The sequence below is a fragment of the Bombus pascuorum genome, chromosome 1 (genome assembly GCF_905332965.1).
Source record: "Bombus pascuorum chromosome 1, iyBomPasc1.1, whole genome shotgun sequence".
Lineage (NCBI taxonomy): Eukaryota > Metazoa > Arthropoda > Insecta > Hymenoptera > Apidae > Bombus > Bombus pascuorum.
Window position 1 is genome coordinate 1,734,755 of NC_083488.1, and position 16,051 is coordinate 1,750,805.

Sequence of the window (16,051 nt, forward strand, 5' to 3'; positions counted from 1 at the left end):
CTCGACGAGCCTCCCGGATCGTTGGATAAAACTCGGTGGGGCCGTTCCGGTCGGCGTGCGAACTCCCTACTCTCTCTCTCGCTTTTCCCCTACCACACATACTCCACCGACGTTCGACTTCCCCACCACTATCCTTCGTCTCTCGCTCGTCTTTCGTCTCTTTCGTTCCAGTGACCACCCCCCACCTGTGCTTTCCCTCCCTTCCGCTCAGACGCCGCGACCATCGCGTCGCGTCGCGTCGCGTCGCCGTCACCCCTCAACCTTGCAGGGTGCGCGAGCGCACCATCACCACCCATGCCGTACCGTGCTGTGCCGTACCGTGGCTGTACGCTTCGGTCATGCACTTCGCGTGTGTCGTTAACAACGTTGAACCGACCGCGTCACTGGACCCAACGTATGCGATTGGAGATGGAGATTAGGCGATGCTGCTGCGTCATGAACCCTGTCCGTGATTCGGGGAAGAAAGCATCGTAGCTTGACCCTGGCCCGTCCTGACCGATGGGCTGCGTCCAATTATGGAAATATTCACGCGTGTGCACTTCGACGAAATATCGCCTTAGATCAAAGTATCCGATCCGTCGAGTCGGCTCCTCTTTTCTCTATGATCGTCCGATCGGGAAAGATTTACGCTTGTAACTCGTGAAATATTGGTCCGGCGTGATAAGGTCGCCGAGGGGATGGAGATTGATGATGGCGCGCCACGATCTTCCACGCTACTCTACCAATCTACGACTCTCGTCGTTTAACGAATTCGTATTTGAGTTTATAGGGGGATAAATTTTGTCTTTACGTATCTGGTCGAATTTAGAGATACCGATCGTCGAGGGAACCGTTATCGCGGTTATACATATTATGCGTATTACGAAAATATCGAATGTTTTTATTACGACGGCAATACGGTTCTTATGCAAATTTTAAATGTTCTTTCTTCTTCCAAGAAGGAGCAAAATATTCTTTATGTTTATATTCAACCTAAAAAATGACTTTTAGATGAATACTTTAATATGTCTTTAATACGTATTGCCAAAAATTTAATACAATTTTTCCAAAAATTAAAACATGCGCGAGATGAAATTGTAGAAGAAACTCGCAATTGTACAGTATTATGAAAAATGAAACAATAAAATTATACAAAATTATGTATGTCTGAAATTCACCTTCCTAAAAGTCTCGACTTCATCTTACAATTTCCTATGATATTTTTATACCTTCATATCTTCCTTCATTTAATGTTTCATCTTCGGTCGAAATAATTTCCTTTGTTTTAAATATGTTTTTATTTTTATTCCTCCTTTTCATAGTGGACGTAGTGGACATCCTCTGCTTCTAAATGGCACAAATACCAAGTTTATTGCACTCACATGTCTGCAATATACTTCAACACTGGAACACCTGATCGATATATCGAAACACATTTTATTCGACTTCCTACTTTTCTCCTTTCACTCTGTTTCCCATCTTTATCACATTTCCACGGTGATAGAGTCCTACTTGTAGCTTTTTTACTGCTAAAATATGTGTCTTACGTGTAATTAAGGTACTTGCAGATCTGTGCCTGTACGAAAAAGAAGGAAGAAAAACAAACCGCCCGTATCGTCCACCAAAGCCGAATTTTATTTCAGCTTAAACCAATGCAACCAAGAACTTGGGCAAAGTGTTCTCTTAATTATGCCCCCTGGTGGTTGGGTACTTAAGGATGACAATCGCAAAGCCAGTTATTCCTTGATGTCAGTGCAGCGTGGCCAAGTATTCCACGTTGATCTTGGCTGCTTTAAGTCGAGGCATTCGCCTTGGATGAGAAAATCCACCCTAACGGCATCTGAATATTGCAACCTCATCCACTTCACGATGCCGGCTTACTTCGTCTGCGTGTAAAAGGGTTGTCCCTAGCTTTGAAGATCAAGAGCGTTTCAACGTGCGCGCATGAGAAACACTGGTTATTACCAGAGTAAAAAGAGGAAGCCTACGAGGATCGAACGTCGGAATTTGGAGAGAAAAAGTATTTGGGCTGAGGCTGTCACATTTCCTTCGTTAGAAAATAAATGTTGATACGACGACGGTTGAAATTTAGGTTTAAGTGATTGCGTGAAATAATTTCAATCGAGGAGGTCTTCGAAAGAAACGTATACGTCCATGGTACAGTGAGTTACAGGAGTATCCATACATCCCCAATTTCTGACTTTGATCGATCGATTAATATTTTTTTACGATTCAAATGTCAAAATTCTTGTTTACGATAAGGTATTTTAGTAATCGTATACATTTATAGTAATTGACTATTTGATTAGAAAATACATTCTACGCTTACAATGAATCATAGAAGGATATATTCATATATCTCTGAATTGCAACCGAAAGCAGCACATAAAACATACGAATCTAGATAAACTCGCGTAAAATCAATTTTACTAAAGTTCACGTCAAGCACAGACAAAATTAATTTGAAACCTCTTATCTGTATTCTGAACGAACGTTTCTTTATTCTGGCGTTGAAAAAAGAAAAACAAAAAAGTACTTAACCGTTGGAAACAAACGTGATATGCGAGATAGGCGTAATCGTTTTAGCAATTCCGATACAAGTTCGACAAGCAATATTTTACACGAGGTATACATGGAAGATTCCTTGCAAAACGATTTGACTGCGATCTAAATTGGATTCGGTCGACGAATTTTTGCGATAGCAGCTTTATCAGTACCGCATCGATATCAACTTTCGAATATTTGTCGGCTGAGAACGAAGTTGTTTCGCGCAACAAATGAACTAGCTGGGGAATAATAGGCGACGACCGCAATGGCTTTTGCAAAACCGATCGAAGGGTAAAACATTCATAGAAACTGGCGAAATCGTGAAATTTGAAAGCATTCGAATGGTAGGCTGTACACAGCAAAATGTATAGACGACGCATCGATAGATATTAAAAACGCTAAATGGAAGTATAAATTTCTACTTCATTACAATATACTTGACGTTCGATTTTAATAAAACGGTCCCGATTTAGCGTTTGCCTCATTTCATATGGTAAAATATATTCGTATGTTTCATTAGTAATAATATTCCTGCGAAAGCAACGATGCGGTAAAGTGTAAATCGAATCGGGCTAATGAAATCAACAGAATTTAACGATAGGTGTAAAATATTAAGTTTCAATTTAAATTGAAGTATGAATATAAATTTGACGTCGAACAATCTTTGAATGCTTCTATTTTTTAATCGATCTTTTAATTTCGAAATACGATACAAATTCGATATAAGGTATCCTATCGTTGAGTTACTAAAAAATTATTCCTCCGTCAAGTTCCATTTCTGGTTACCTTCGATCAGTTAAGAAGCATATGAAGGCAATGGATTCCTCGGAGGCGCAAATGTTTGCACGGTGCACGAAAGTCATGCGGATTTCTCGGAACAATGAAAATCAATTTGACAGGAACGTCGACGCTCTCGCGAATCGAATTTACAAAGCACATTTACGAATAGGTTGCGCGCGTGTAAGTGGCGTATGAGAGTTCCGCAATTTTGATTCGAATAGCAAGCTGTATGTTATTGTCGTTCGGTATATGTTCGCGTCAGACGTTTGCCATGGTTGCGGAAATCTACACGGAATCTCCGAGAACCTAATACATTTTCAAATCAGAAACAGCACGCCTCGACGACAGTGATCGATAATAACGTGTATTTCAGATATCATTAACAAATACATTTAAAATTTTACCTACAAAGAGTATCTACAAGACAGTTTTATTAAAAGTGTCTTGTCATAGCAAGATTGAGAAAAATTGATTTCGTATTTAAGAAATTTATCAAATAAGGATCATAGCACCTTCAAATATTACTTAATTCATTCATTTCCACCAAGTTTAATTCGTAACATAGTAATTATTGGCGAGGTCTTTGTTTCTGTTCATCTTGCAATTGATTTTAATGGTAACTTTCTGTAAAAGAGAGTGTTTTATGTTATCTGATTATTTTTATTGCTACGTACAATAGCAATTGCTATGTTATCTCGTTAATTTTTTTATTATAGGATTAATCCATTTTGCTGTTCACTAAAATAAAGAAATGTGATTTAAAAGCTCGCAATTTGTAGTAAAAATAAAAAAAGAAATACTCTATATGTATTTCAAAATAAACTCTTGAAATCGATTGTTTCATATTAATGGAACTAAAAATTAACAGAATTCGAAATATCTCATCACAATTTAAGTCGTGTGTATTGAAATTGCAGCGTTAAATCTGGCGATCTGGGTAAATAGCTGGACAGTAAATATTTATGAAAATCTTACATCATAAATATTTTGTCAATAATTTGTTTCTTAAAATATTTGAAATATATGTACTTTTCAATAAAAATATTGTAACCACTTGCTTAATATTATCATCGTTGAATATCTTATTGATTATCTTGTCAATTCGGAATTTTAATAGCAACTCACCTATTTTCGAGAGATGTTACTACCGACAATTTTTACTCGTGACTGTTTTTCTAAAAATTCATTGCATCCCTATACATACAGTAATTTCAGAAATTTGTCTCCAAATATCAAATAAGCCAACCGAATGCTATTGTATATCACAAATACACCAAATTATTTACACGTACTTCGTGCCAAACCGAGACCCCGTTGATCTGCCTCGTTCACAGAGTATGATGAACGTCATTCGCTTCAAAAGTCAACGATGAAACAAACACACAAAGCAAACTAAATCGAATTCGATTGAAACAATGTGTATTAACTGGAACAATCGATCAAGCCTGTTTGAACGTGCATTTCGATATCGGCGAAGAATTCGACATAATCGACGATATTCAATGAAGAAACTCCATGAATCGTGGGGAAGTCATAGCCAGAGTCACAAATGCAATTGCAAGAGAGGTCACATTCGTTCGGTCTATGTCGCCTTCAAATTATTAATCACAGGTTGTGTTCGTGTTCAAGTAGTTTCATATTACACACCCAATTATCGGTTTTCATCTCAAATGGATTATCCTGGCGCCGCAATTATGTGAGATTCCGTATAGCACTCTGAACGATTTTGAAAATTCCCTTACAGAACCTTGCCGGATTCCATTTCGATTCGTATGTACTATCGACTCGCTATTAAATCTCTTCCTTGCTCGTCGATCAATTAATAACTAACGCTTGCGCGAGCGCCGACGGTTTCCATAGTCCGTTTCATAGTCTGCAAGTAAATTGTTCTTTGTCAAAGTCGATAACAGATATGCAAGAGAGAAATCACCTCGTGAAAGATACCGCGGCATCGTGTGCTCGATCGAGTGATGTACAACACACGAAAATGGAGGATGCGATGAATCTTGTAACGATGCATAGTATGTCATAAATAGTATGGAAGAGTACTGTAGAGTTACGGTTTGTAAGATTTATCTGCACAATGAATTAGTTCTTTTGCTTGATAAAAATCTTTGTACTTTTTGGAATTGGAGATCATATCACTCGGCAATCTAGTGATGAGAATCACGAAGCGTAGCGCAAAGTTAGTTACAGCCTCCTGATCATCGATTTAGGATTACTCAACATTTTTAACAATTTTCGTGTTTTTAATAAACTTGGCAGCCCCAAATACATTCTATTATACATAGTAAGAAAACTTATTAAATATGTATTAAGAAATTATGCAGATTCGTGTCAATAAGTTCCTCATGTTACACGTTATCGCAAGTATAATAAAGAATTTAGGGCTTGAACACGCAAGCGCAATTATCAATTAGTAATAAATCAAAGAGTTCGTAATTATAATAACATTTCACTCGTTGCTTTTCGTGCGATGATAATTTTACGAAAATTGCATATTTATTCAGTCCTACTTTCTCGCCTCATTTCCATTCATTCGAACATCATTTCTACGTTGTGACAACCTAAACACTATACAGGGTGTTCGGCTACAGGTGTCAGGAAATGTAAGGGGTGATTCTAGAAGCCGAAATGAGACGAAAATCAAGAATAGAAAGAGTACGTTTTTGCGTTTTTTTTAGTTATTGACAATCAAAATATCTTGCACGCTAGCAAACCTTCTTACACGAACGAAAGGAGGTCGACCTAAGCAACGGGGCGCACAGTGATCCTTAAACCGAACGACACATGGACGGCAGCTTATCTCGTACAAGTCGTAGAGAAGAAGACCGTAATATTAAAAAACGTAAACGACCCCGCGCGACGTTTTGCAAAAGAAATGGTAGATTAACATTAAACCTGCTTACTTATGTAAATCCATAAGAGCGTATCGGAAACCGCTCTATAAAATTTTCGAGTGGGAGGATTAATGTTTCCGCTAATTCTTTGCTTCCATTCGTAAATAAAATTCAAAATCAATTCAATAATTCAATTAAATAATCAAGTTAATTGATAAATAAAAAAGCCTATTATCGATGCTCATAAAAGATTTACATAGATGGATTGATACGAACACCTAATCAGGGTTACAGCCAATGAGCTCAATATTACTTACCATATAATTAATAATTATACCAGTCATACAATTATATATCAAATAATACTAATTGCCCGGATTTCGTCGCGAGGAGGTGCTGCGAGTGGAGATCCTCCCTATCCGCGACCCATCCACCCTCCTTTTACACAAAAAAGTTTTAAATGTATTCATCGTCAAATAAATACTCCTTTTGGTGTACGTTTGAAATGAACAGCGAAAGGAGTTTTAAGAAGAAAAACCGATACGAAAACTAGAAACCTGACTAGGATTCATGAAAACCTGAAATCTGAACTTTCGACTTTTATTGTCGTGAAAGTGAAAACTAATTGGTTATGATTAAGAATTATAATAATTAATTACGATCAAGAGTTGAACAAAAAGGACCAGAGAATAAAATGAAATATGTGCCATATATTGTAGAATTAATTACTACATAATATATACATTCTATAATGCCATGCGTTTACTGCGATGCCATGCTTTTACTACCATGCCATACTTTTACTACCATGCCATGCTTTTACTACGATGTCATACTTTATACTACTATATCAACCTATTTACTACCTACAGCTTACCTACTTACTTAGATTACAACCTCAAAATAGTCTACCTAACCATAAATCACACCTATATAAAAATCTAAATATCTGCTTACTCTATCTACGTAATAACCTAAATGTAATAAAGAGAAAGGGAAGGGACATTGTACGAAGTATAAGTCCTCTTCGTTTGATGTCACAAAAAATCCTGAAACAAATTCAATCTGCAAAAGATTAGTAAAATTCTATAAAATATGTAGAATTACTTTCTGATTGGTAAGGCTCAGACGTTATTTTGTAACATTTAACTCCTTTCTTTTGTTCTCATGCTTTGTTTCTCTCATTATTTTGAGCCTTTAGCATACACATTTAAGATGCTATGAAATATTCAAATATGTAACTGAAATGTGTTTTCTATAAATTGATAAATCTAAAACAAATTCATTTACTGGATTAATACTTGAAAAGAAAAACAAGCACCTCTGAAGTGCTAGCATTTGTTACATGAAAAATAAAGTACTAATTATCAATTAGATAAAATTACTCTTGATAAAATTTTAGCAGAAGTAGAAAATCATTTGTATCTTTTTAGTGAAAAATAGGAAAATCGAAAGCAAGAATTTAAGTAATTGAATTTGAACTGAATTGCAAATTGAAAATTTGATTTGAATACTAAGATGAGAAAAGAACCGACTATTATAAAATCACTTGCTTTGTCTTTTAACTTTTACTATCTCTTATTCAACATAATGAACCGAAAGATATGCACATAAATCATTTTCTGCTACAGAATTTTTATTACAGATGAACGATAATCGCGAATGAAGTTGGATTCGTGCAAACGAAATTCAAATATTTATAAAATTCTACATTGCTATTAAAAGATTGAAAGTATTGTGGTCGAAAAAAATTCTAAAAATTATGATTTTAATAACGGACAACCACTAGTATTAATTCCAATAGTAATGAATTAAGTTTTAACTGACATTTCAAATAAATTAGTAGGTACTTTAAAAAATAATATCGATTTAATGATTTAATAGAAGAAATATCAAGCCTTCATAGCAACAATAGGATATTTCATTATAATACTTTGTTCTGCATGAAATCACTCACAATTTCATACATGTATATGTATGTATTATATTTGTAATAAAATTTTGTATTTTAATAATTATGATATCGTTAACACTACGAAAGGAATGTGTGTTATAGCAGTATTTTCAGTAACAAACGCAGTAATAAGGGGCGCTGAAAAAGAAACACTGCAGTAGCCAGAAGGACTACTAAAATTCAATCGCCTTCCACTCTATATAAAACCGATCAACAAACCATGAGCGGAACGGAATATTCTTCTTGTTTCGCAACGCTAATTTACTACTAATATTTATGAAGCAGAAAATTCTCAAAATTAAACGCGAGGAGTGCTTCATTATATCTACAATATCAATTAATCTATCCTTTACAAAAAAAAGAAAAAAAATAAAAAGGAAGTCTGAAAATTCCCGAAATTTGATACGCAACGCTAATAAATATTAATCTACGCACTCTTATTTAATACGCAACACTAATAGCGAGAGACCTCAGTGCAACCATTTAGGAGGTTGCTGATGAATAATCACAGCTGTACAGCTCTTATAGCAACATTAACTCTTAAAGCGAATTCAATGTAAATTTTAAACAATAGAGAACAGGATAAATTCTGATACATATAATTCTCAACAAGTTCTAAAAATTCATAATAAAAATTGCAAAAGACAATCCCGATACCATAATTCGCAACTTTTCTCGCGATACTACTAAAAGCCGCGATATTATTTCGCAACTCTAATTCAACCCGTGATTAATCTCTCGCGACACTAATAAGAAAACCCGCGGCGTGCCCAATGTGTGATGATGGACCGATATATACATCGGCAATAAAAAAAAACTACTACTACTACTACTACTATATATTTCTATTTTATAATTAACAATATTTCAAACAAAATGTAATAAATAGAACAAACTGAAATATAATATATAAAACTACTTACATGAGAGGCTTTATCCTCTTGAGGGAGGCACTGACTCTAATACCGGAAATGAATATTCACAAAAATAAATATATATAAAAAAAAATAAAAACCTACGTTACCGCTAGCGCTTAAATTATGATCAGCGAACAAGAACTCATATGGCGTGCGAATTTGATTGGTAAAATTTTATTTATTTTCACGTGTGACTATTTGGTTGAATTTAATCAAAACTATCGTGATTTAAAAATATTGAAAGAGACTACAAACCGCATTGCGCGCTATCACAAATATTCTCTGAAAATAAAACTGTTTAAGGGTGGGGGGGGGGGGGGGAGATGGACGAAAAATATCGAAATGATATTTCACTTCTTTTGCCTATCGAACGTTTATTTAGAAAACACTGCTATTGTTTACACTTAAGAGATTGTTATTAAGAAATTGGAATAAGTATGAAAAATATTAGTTCAAAATTGTAAGATATTTCTCGATATCGAACAACTGCTTATGAATACCGTGAATGAGATGTCATCATTTGCAAGAATTATACTGTGAATGTTAGTTATTAGGATACGAAATATACACTCCACTAATACACTATAGTCGTGTGTTATAAATATTGGAAAATATTTGCAAGAATTCAAAAATTCATAACTAAATATTCTCAAAGAATACTACACAAACGCGCACGAAAATTTGCTTTGAAGTATCGAAGCCTAACTGCGCGCCATCTCTATGAAAAAAATATAAGTTACAAAGTTGTAAGCATATTACGTTAACTGTAACAAATTCACATAATATAGCAAAAAAATTTGAATTCAATAAGTGAATATTACAATACCTATCGAAATTAGTTAAAGCTATTGCTATTAAGATTTCTATGTTTCAAACTTTGTCTGCACGAAGCTATCGTTAAATTGTCAACAATTCTATATCGTGGGTTACATTGAAACAATAAAATACTTCGTTAAAAATTTGTTTGAAATAAAAGAATGACTTCATATATTCGAAACAGAACAATGATTTATTTAACAGTCTTTACTTTTATTTTAGTATTCCAAATAATTAGGAAATTAATTAATTTATTATGAAATATGTTTCAAATATATTTTAAAATAAATATAAATTATATATCAAATGTTACCCGTGCTCGAATAAAAAGACGATAGAATCGTTCATACACAGCTGTCTTAGTTAAAATAAATTAAACATTACCAAATTTCCACGAAAATTCATCTGATCGATCATCAATCGTCGTTGCATCCACATAGCATTTATATTGCTGTTACTTCTTTATTATCCTTGCTATCGATCAATAACCTGCACAAAAAATAACTACGAGTCGAAACAAATGTATAAAATAATTAAATGAAAACACAATGAAATTCAAATTTTATTACGAAAGTCTACGATAGAAGCTATCGATAACAATATCATTTAATAAATAAACGATCGAAGAGAAATTAAAACAAAATTTTCAGAAAATCGCTTAATTTCATTATTTTAATGTTCAATGAATCGTTAGATGAATGTATATTAATTAAGCGATATTAATAACAAGTAATAATAGTAATGAAGATCGGACGCCACCAATAGGTTAGAATACGTTACAAACCTCACGCAACGCGATCCACGTTATCGGTACGAAAGCAGACGACTGCACGACTCCTTGTAACTTAGTTTCGCTCATAAAAGATATAACCTAGCAAACACAAAGACGCTGAGGGTAGCCACCAACATACTATATTTATTTTTATTTTAATTTATTTTTTTTTACCAATAAGATATAACACTTTACCAAATGTTCAGGACAAATTGTAAAAAAAAAACAAATAAACTAAAAAAAAAAACTTAGTTTCGCTGAGCAACTTTCGTAGTGGTGGGGGAAGGGGGATCGCACGAGCCGGTGCACAAGCAGGTACACAGTTAGCTATTATGCACTGTTACAGATTAACGATCTACAAAAAAAGAATGTAAACATCAACAAAAACATTGATCTTCTACGCAGCGCTTACACGAATCTTTCCCAATTTCAAACAAACCATGCATAACGCAATATTTACATCCTTTACAACGATTACATCAATCTGTATAAACATCGTACAGTAATTCGTAGCCCTACTGGTAACATTCAGTATCAAAGACACATTTGTCTAGCTTGAAACGAAAGAAAGAAAATATACCTACTGACACTGTATATACAATTTCGTGTCTTGCGAAGGGAACAAGGAACGAGTCGTTGTACTAAACTGTTTTAAACATTGTATTTTCGCGACATTAAACTTTTGAAAATATCGAAAAATTATAAACCCCGAGATGCCTGAACTAAATTTCCCTTCAAAGTAGGGAGAAGCGAAAGAGAAACCGCGATCGATCAGAGAATAAAATAAGAATCGCGGCGCGCCCGGAACAAACGAGATCGCGATCTCTCGGAAGAACTTATAAACCTACACGATGTACTCTCGTGCACGAGATAAGCCCAAGGTTCAGCGGAAAGCCCAAGGATTGATCGTCACTCGATTCCTGTTTCATCGTTCGAAACTTCTACGAATCACGATCGATGGCACCGACGGTGACGGCGGTGATCCAGACGTGGATACAGCCACATATGTAGGTAATTTTTAACACATTCCAACTGAGCAAGTGGAACCCGAGAAGGGACCATTAAACAGAATTACGAAGGCAAGGCTGCAATTGAACGAGTAGGGTCCACCCCTATGAGGCCACTCGAACCAAATTCTGGAGGACGTGAAATTTCAATTAAATATTGTAGATTAATAGCTTAAATGTTATAAAGTAATAGTTGAAATGTTATAAATTAATGGCTTAAATTTTATAAATTAATAATTTAATTACGATAAATTAATGGTTTATATGTTATAAATTAATGACATAAATGTTATAAATGAATAGCTTAAATTATTAAGTCAATTACCGCAAGAATGATCAAGGGATAACGATTTGCCGATATCGGGAAAAGTGATTTTTTTCAATATAATACAATCAAACTTAGTAATTTTTTGGTTTTTATTGTAAATTGACACCTCCATTAATTTCTTACATGGTATATGTAATTGTACATTACATATACACATATGTATATATAAAAAGATCATTGCACGTAATACATAGTATAGAGATGAGCTACTCTGTGTTACGAACCTGCTTGCAACAGATGTTCGAAATGATAGCCATAAGCATCTGATGTAATCACGAAGGGAGTACGATGATACGTCGCGCATGTTTTTAGATAACATTCGCATGCATGTTCTCTTGCTGCTTTTTCTCTCATTTCTTTTCATGAAAAGACTTCTCAACGTGTTTCATAAAGTCTCATATGTTCGGTCGTGTTCTTTCAAACATAATTCGAATGGAACATGTTTTAATACGATGATAAAGCAAATATCACATAATCTATCCCTTGATACTTTTTTAGGGTAGATGACGAAGGATCTATGACTTTTTTAAGTATCTGTCGCATTCGATGCTCACAAGAAAAGCACATAAATAGATTTTTGTAGATTTTCCTTTTTATTTTAATATTATTTTATGACTCAAGAAACTCGTACAGTGGTTTAATCTGTACAATCTACATATATCTTCGTATTAGCACTTCCAATTTATTCCATACTTTATATATCAACAAAATTTTGTAAATTTAGGTTGCTTCAAATGTATTAAGAATTATATTTGGATTATATTTAGAAGACGATGCTAATTGTCAAGTCCCGCCACAAAGTGGCGAATACACAAGAGTCTCGTTCGACAGTCTCTAATTCCAACCACCCTGTATCGTATACAATATACCCTGGGATTCAGGCTACCAACGAGTATACCGAGTTCTAACTCTACTTGACCTCGTAAACCCATGCAAAGAGAGATGAGATAACAAATATTCGAAGTATGTTCCAAAACGTTACATTATGCAAACATTTAACTGCAAGCCTAGCTCTGAAAACTTATATTATAATTAAACATATATCTTTCTTCTTCATCTAAATGAGCACTTTCTAAAATCAAAAGAGAACAAAATTCGTGCTTTTGAAATTAGAAAATAACCTAAGTTACTTGTACAACCTTCAACTGCCTCGACTGTAATCCAGTGTGTATCTATGCTTACGACGTGGATTAGGATGCAGCAAACCGGAAAACATATCCCTCCTTCTATACTCCTTCATCAACGCTACGTCAGCTATCCCAAATATCTATGTTTCCTGCTCACAGAGGGCTCTTCAATTAAGAAGATTGGCAAGCTCAGATAGGTAATTACATGTAAATTGATTTCCCGGACGAACGTAGACATTAATTTTGATTAATTCCTGATGCGAACAATGCTAGTACAAACATCACCGGTTAAAATGGATAAATCCTTTAACTTGTTACTTAATAAGCTTAATAAACAAGCTTTTGAGAAACTCGTACATTTTTAAAAAAATATATGCATTAACAACATTTAACATTTCGAGTTTTAATATCATAGCATTTTACGACTACATGTTGATTTAATATAGAATGGAATTTACCTACATGAGGAGTAAAATACGCTCCTCAATTATGATGCGACAATATAGAATAATTACGTTACCTTGGTTATATCCCAAAATATTTACTTAATTGATAAATATTATTTGAATATTATTTTACTTAGTAAATACTCTATTGAATTGTCCTCGTTTGTTTATCAAATCTTTCCATCTATCATTATTTCATTTTTATTTCTTTTATTTGAATAATTGAAGCAAAAATGACCGTAGATTAAAAATTTACTCTGCGTATTCTAACTTTAAGAATTTAATTTAATTTGAAATACGCACATGCAATTATTGCGAATGGTATACGCTTTTGTAAAATGAAAGTATTCTGGTCTATATAGAGTACAGATTATAAGAACATATAACACACCTATACCTTATTTGTTCGACAACATAAACTATTTACAATGGTCCAAACGCGATCGTCAATATCACGCAACTTGAATAACGATGCATGTTGGTGGTCTCATAATATGCCGGCTGTATGTGCTCGTTAGCGTTCCGCGTTACAATGGAGTCTTCAACGAAAATATAGCCACCTCTGCTCGCGTGAAACACGAAATACGAGAGAGACTCCTATATTTTCCGAATTACCCTTCGCAGGATAATATGCCTAGTAATTCCTAATCGGAGTTCGACAATTTCAAGGTGTGTTCTATAAACTCGTGCAACAAGAAAGACTTTTAATGGAAGTTTGACATGCTATGCAAAGTGGACAGATAATTAAAATTCATCGTTATTATCTCACCGATTAAAAAACATGAATAATGGGTAGGATGATAAGGAAAAAGAATCGTGATTACATATTTACATAAATTTGCGCGCTTGTATGTAATAATTTATTTATAATTTATTACTAAACTGAATCGAAAAAGCTATTCTATAACGATTAAACTATACAGTATAAGTAGACTGTGTGTTCCATTTATTTTAATATAGTATTTGTTCTACTCGTATTCGTTAAAACGACTGTTTCCATTTCTTTAAAAAAATCTGTAGCGAATAATATCCGTCCAACGAATGCAAAATTCTAACAGTAGATTGACAACACCAATTAGGAATCAACTCGTGCCATTTTCACAATTGTCAACGCATTTTTGTACGATCCGACACTGGTGATGGAACGAGCAAAATTCCAGGGGAATTCGATCCGAGCAGAGTAGAATAGCTATAAATAAACACTCATTGGTCTAAATTGAAGAAAAACCCTTTTGGGAAATTTCATTCCGTGGCAAATCGCTTTGGCCGATTGCTCGTCCCTTTCGTCGTTTGTTTTAATCATCAACGTGTTCGCGAATCAGAATGAATGCGCTTCCATTGCAAACATTTTTATGTCGTGGAAATTTCGAAGCAAACGCGATACGAGGGCAGACAGCTCACGAGTAAAATACTGATTCGATGAATTCTGCAGAGTGAGTTTGATGTATTCGATTATTATGTTAAAGACGGGGAGCACGACATCATTGTTTAACGCGGTTCGCAATCGAATTTCCAGCGGAAACGTTTCGTCGCGGCATTAACCGGAATTCACGTGTTTAGCGACACACTGGCAGGGGGTAAACTTTAGCGTACACACGCGCGAAATGGAAATTAATTAGATCATCGGCTTGTATAGATAAACGCGTGTACAAAGCATATCGGAAATTCCGTATGTAGAAATTATAAGTCATAATGTGCAAGTTAATGAGATATTGATGTACATTAGGAGTCGCAGCTGATCTGATAAAATCGTGTAAACGTAAGTAGTATGGTATTCATTTTGTCGTCATCTAGTTATTTTATCCAAGTAGAGAAATTGTATTCTAACTTGTAGCAGCTCGTGAATCAACGGAAGATTTGAATCGGGAAAGACTCGTATTATTGTGCCTTGGAATATCAACGTTGTTTTCGTTTGCTAGGTTCAAAGGTAAACGAACTATACGACTAGAGTTACATTTGATCTTTTTATAATAACCACTGTAGTTATAAATAGACAGAATGTGTTAGGGCAGTTCAATAGTAGAGTAATTAACGAGTATAGGAGTTGAATTGTTTCGAACGAGAGACGATTACGACAGTGCACACTATTTCTGTACTTGTACTTACAGTGATTTTAATATAATTGGCTATTACAATTTTATCGTCCCTTTTTTAAACGAATCGACACGTTTAACATTCACCCCAAACTGTTCCATAAAATTTAGAAAATATCGTTGAGCTCAGAAAGAAGTTTTGTATCTTTTACAAGGTGCTTATTAAAAATATACGTATAAGGAAATGTAAAATCAAAAGTGTTATCCTTTCTATAATCAATTCTATAGTTCATTGGACGTGAAAGAAATTAGGAGTAGGTAAATTTTATGCTAATTTTTAGAAAATTAATGGCAACCAAAGTTAGAAACCAAGCAAATCTTTTATTATTTAAAATTTTTCTTATATTTCTCTATCGAATACAGCGTTAGAAATTCTCGTTGTTCAAAGTTAACGTATTTTTACTTGACGTTTATTGAAAATCTGAAAAATTCTTTTATCTTTTAT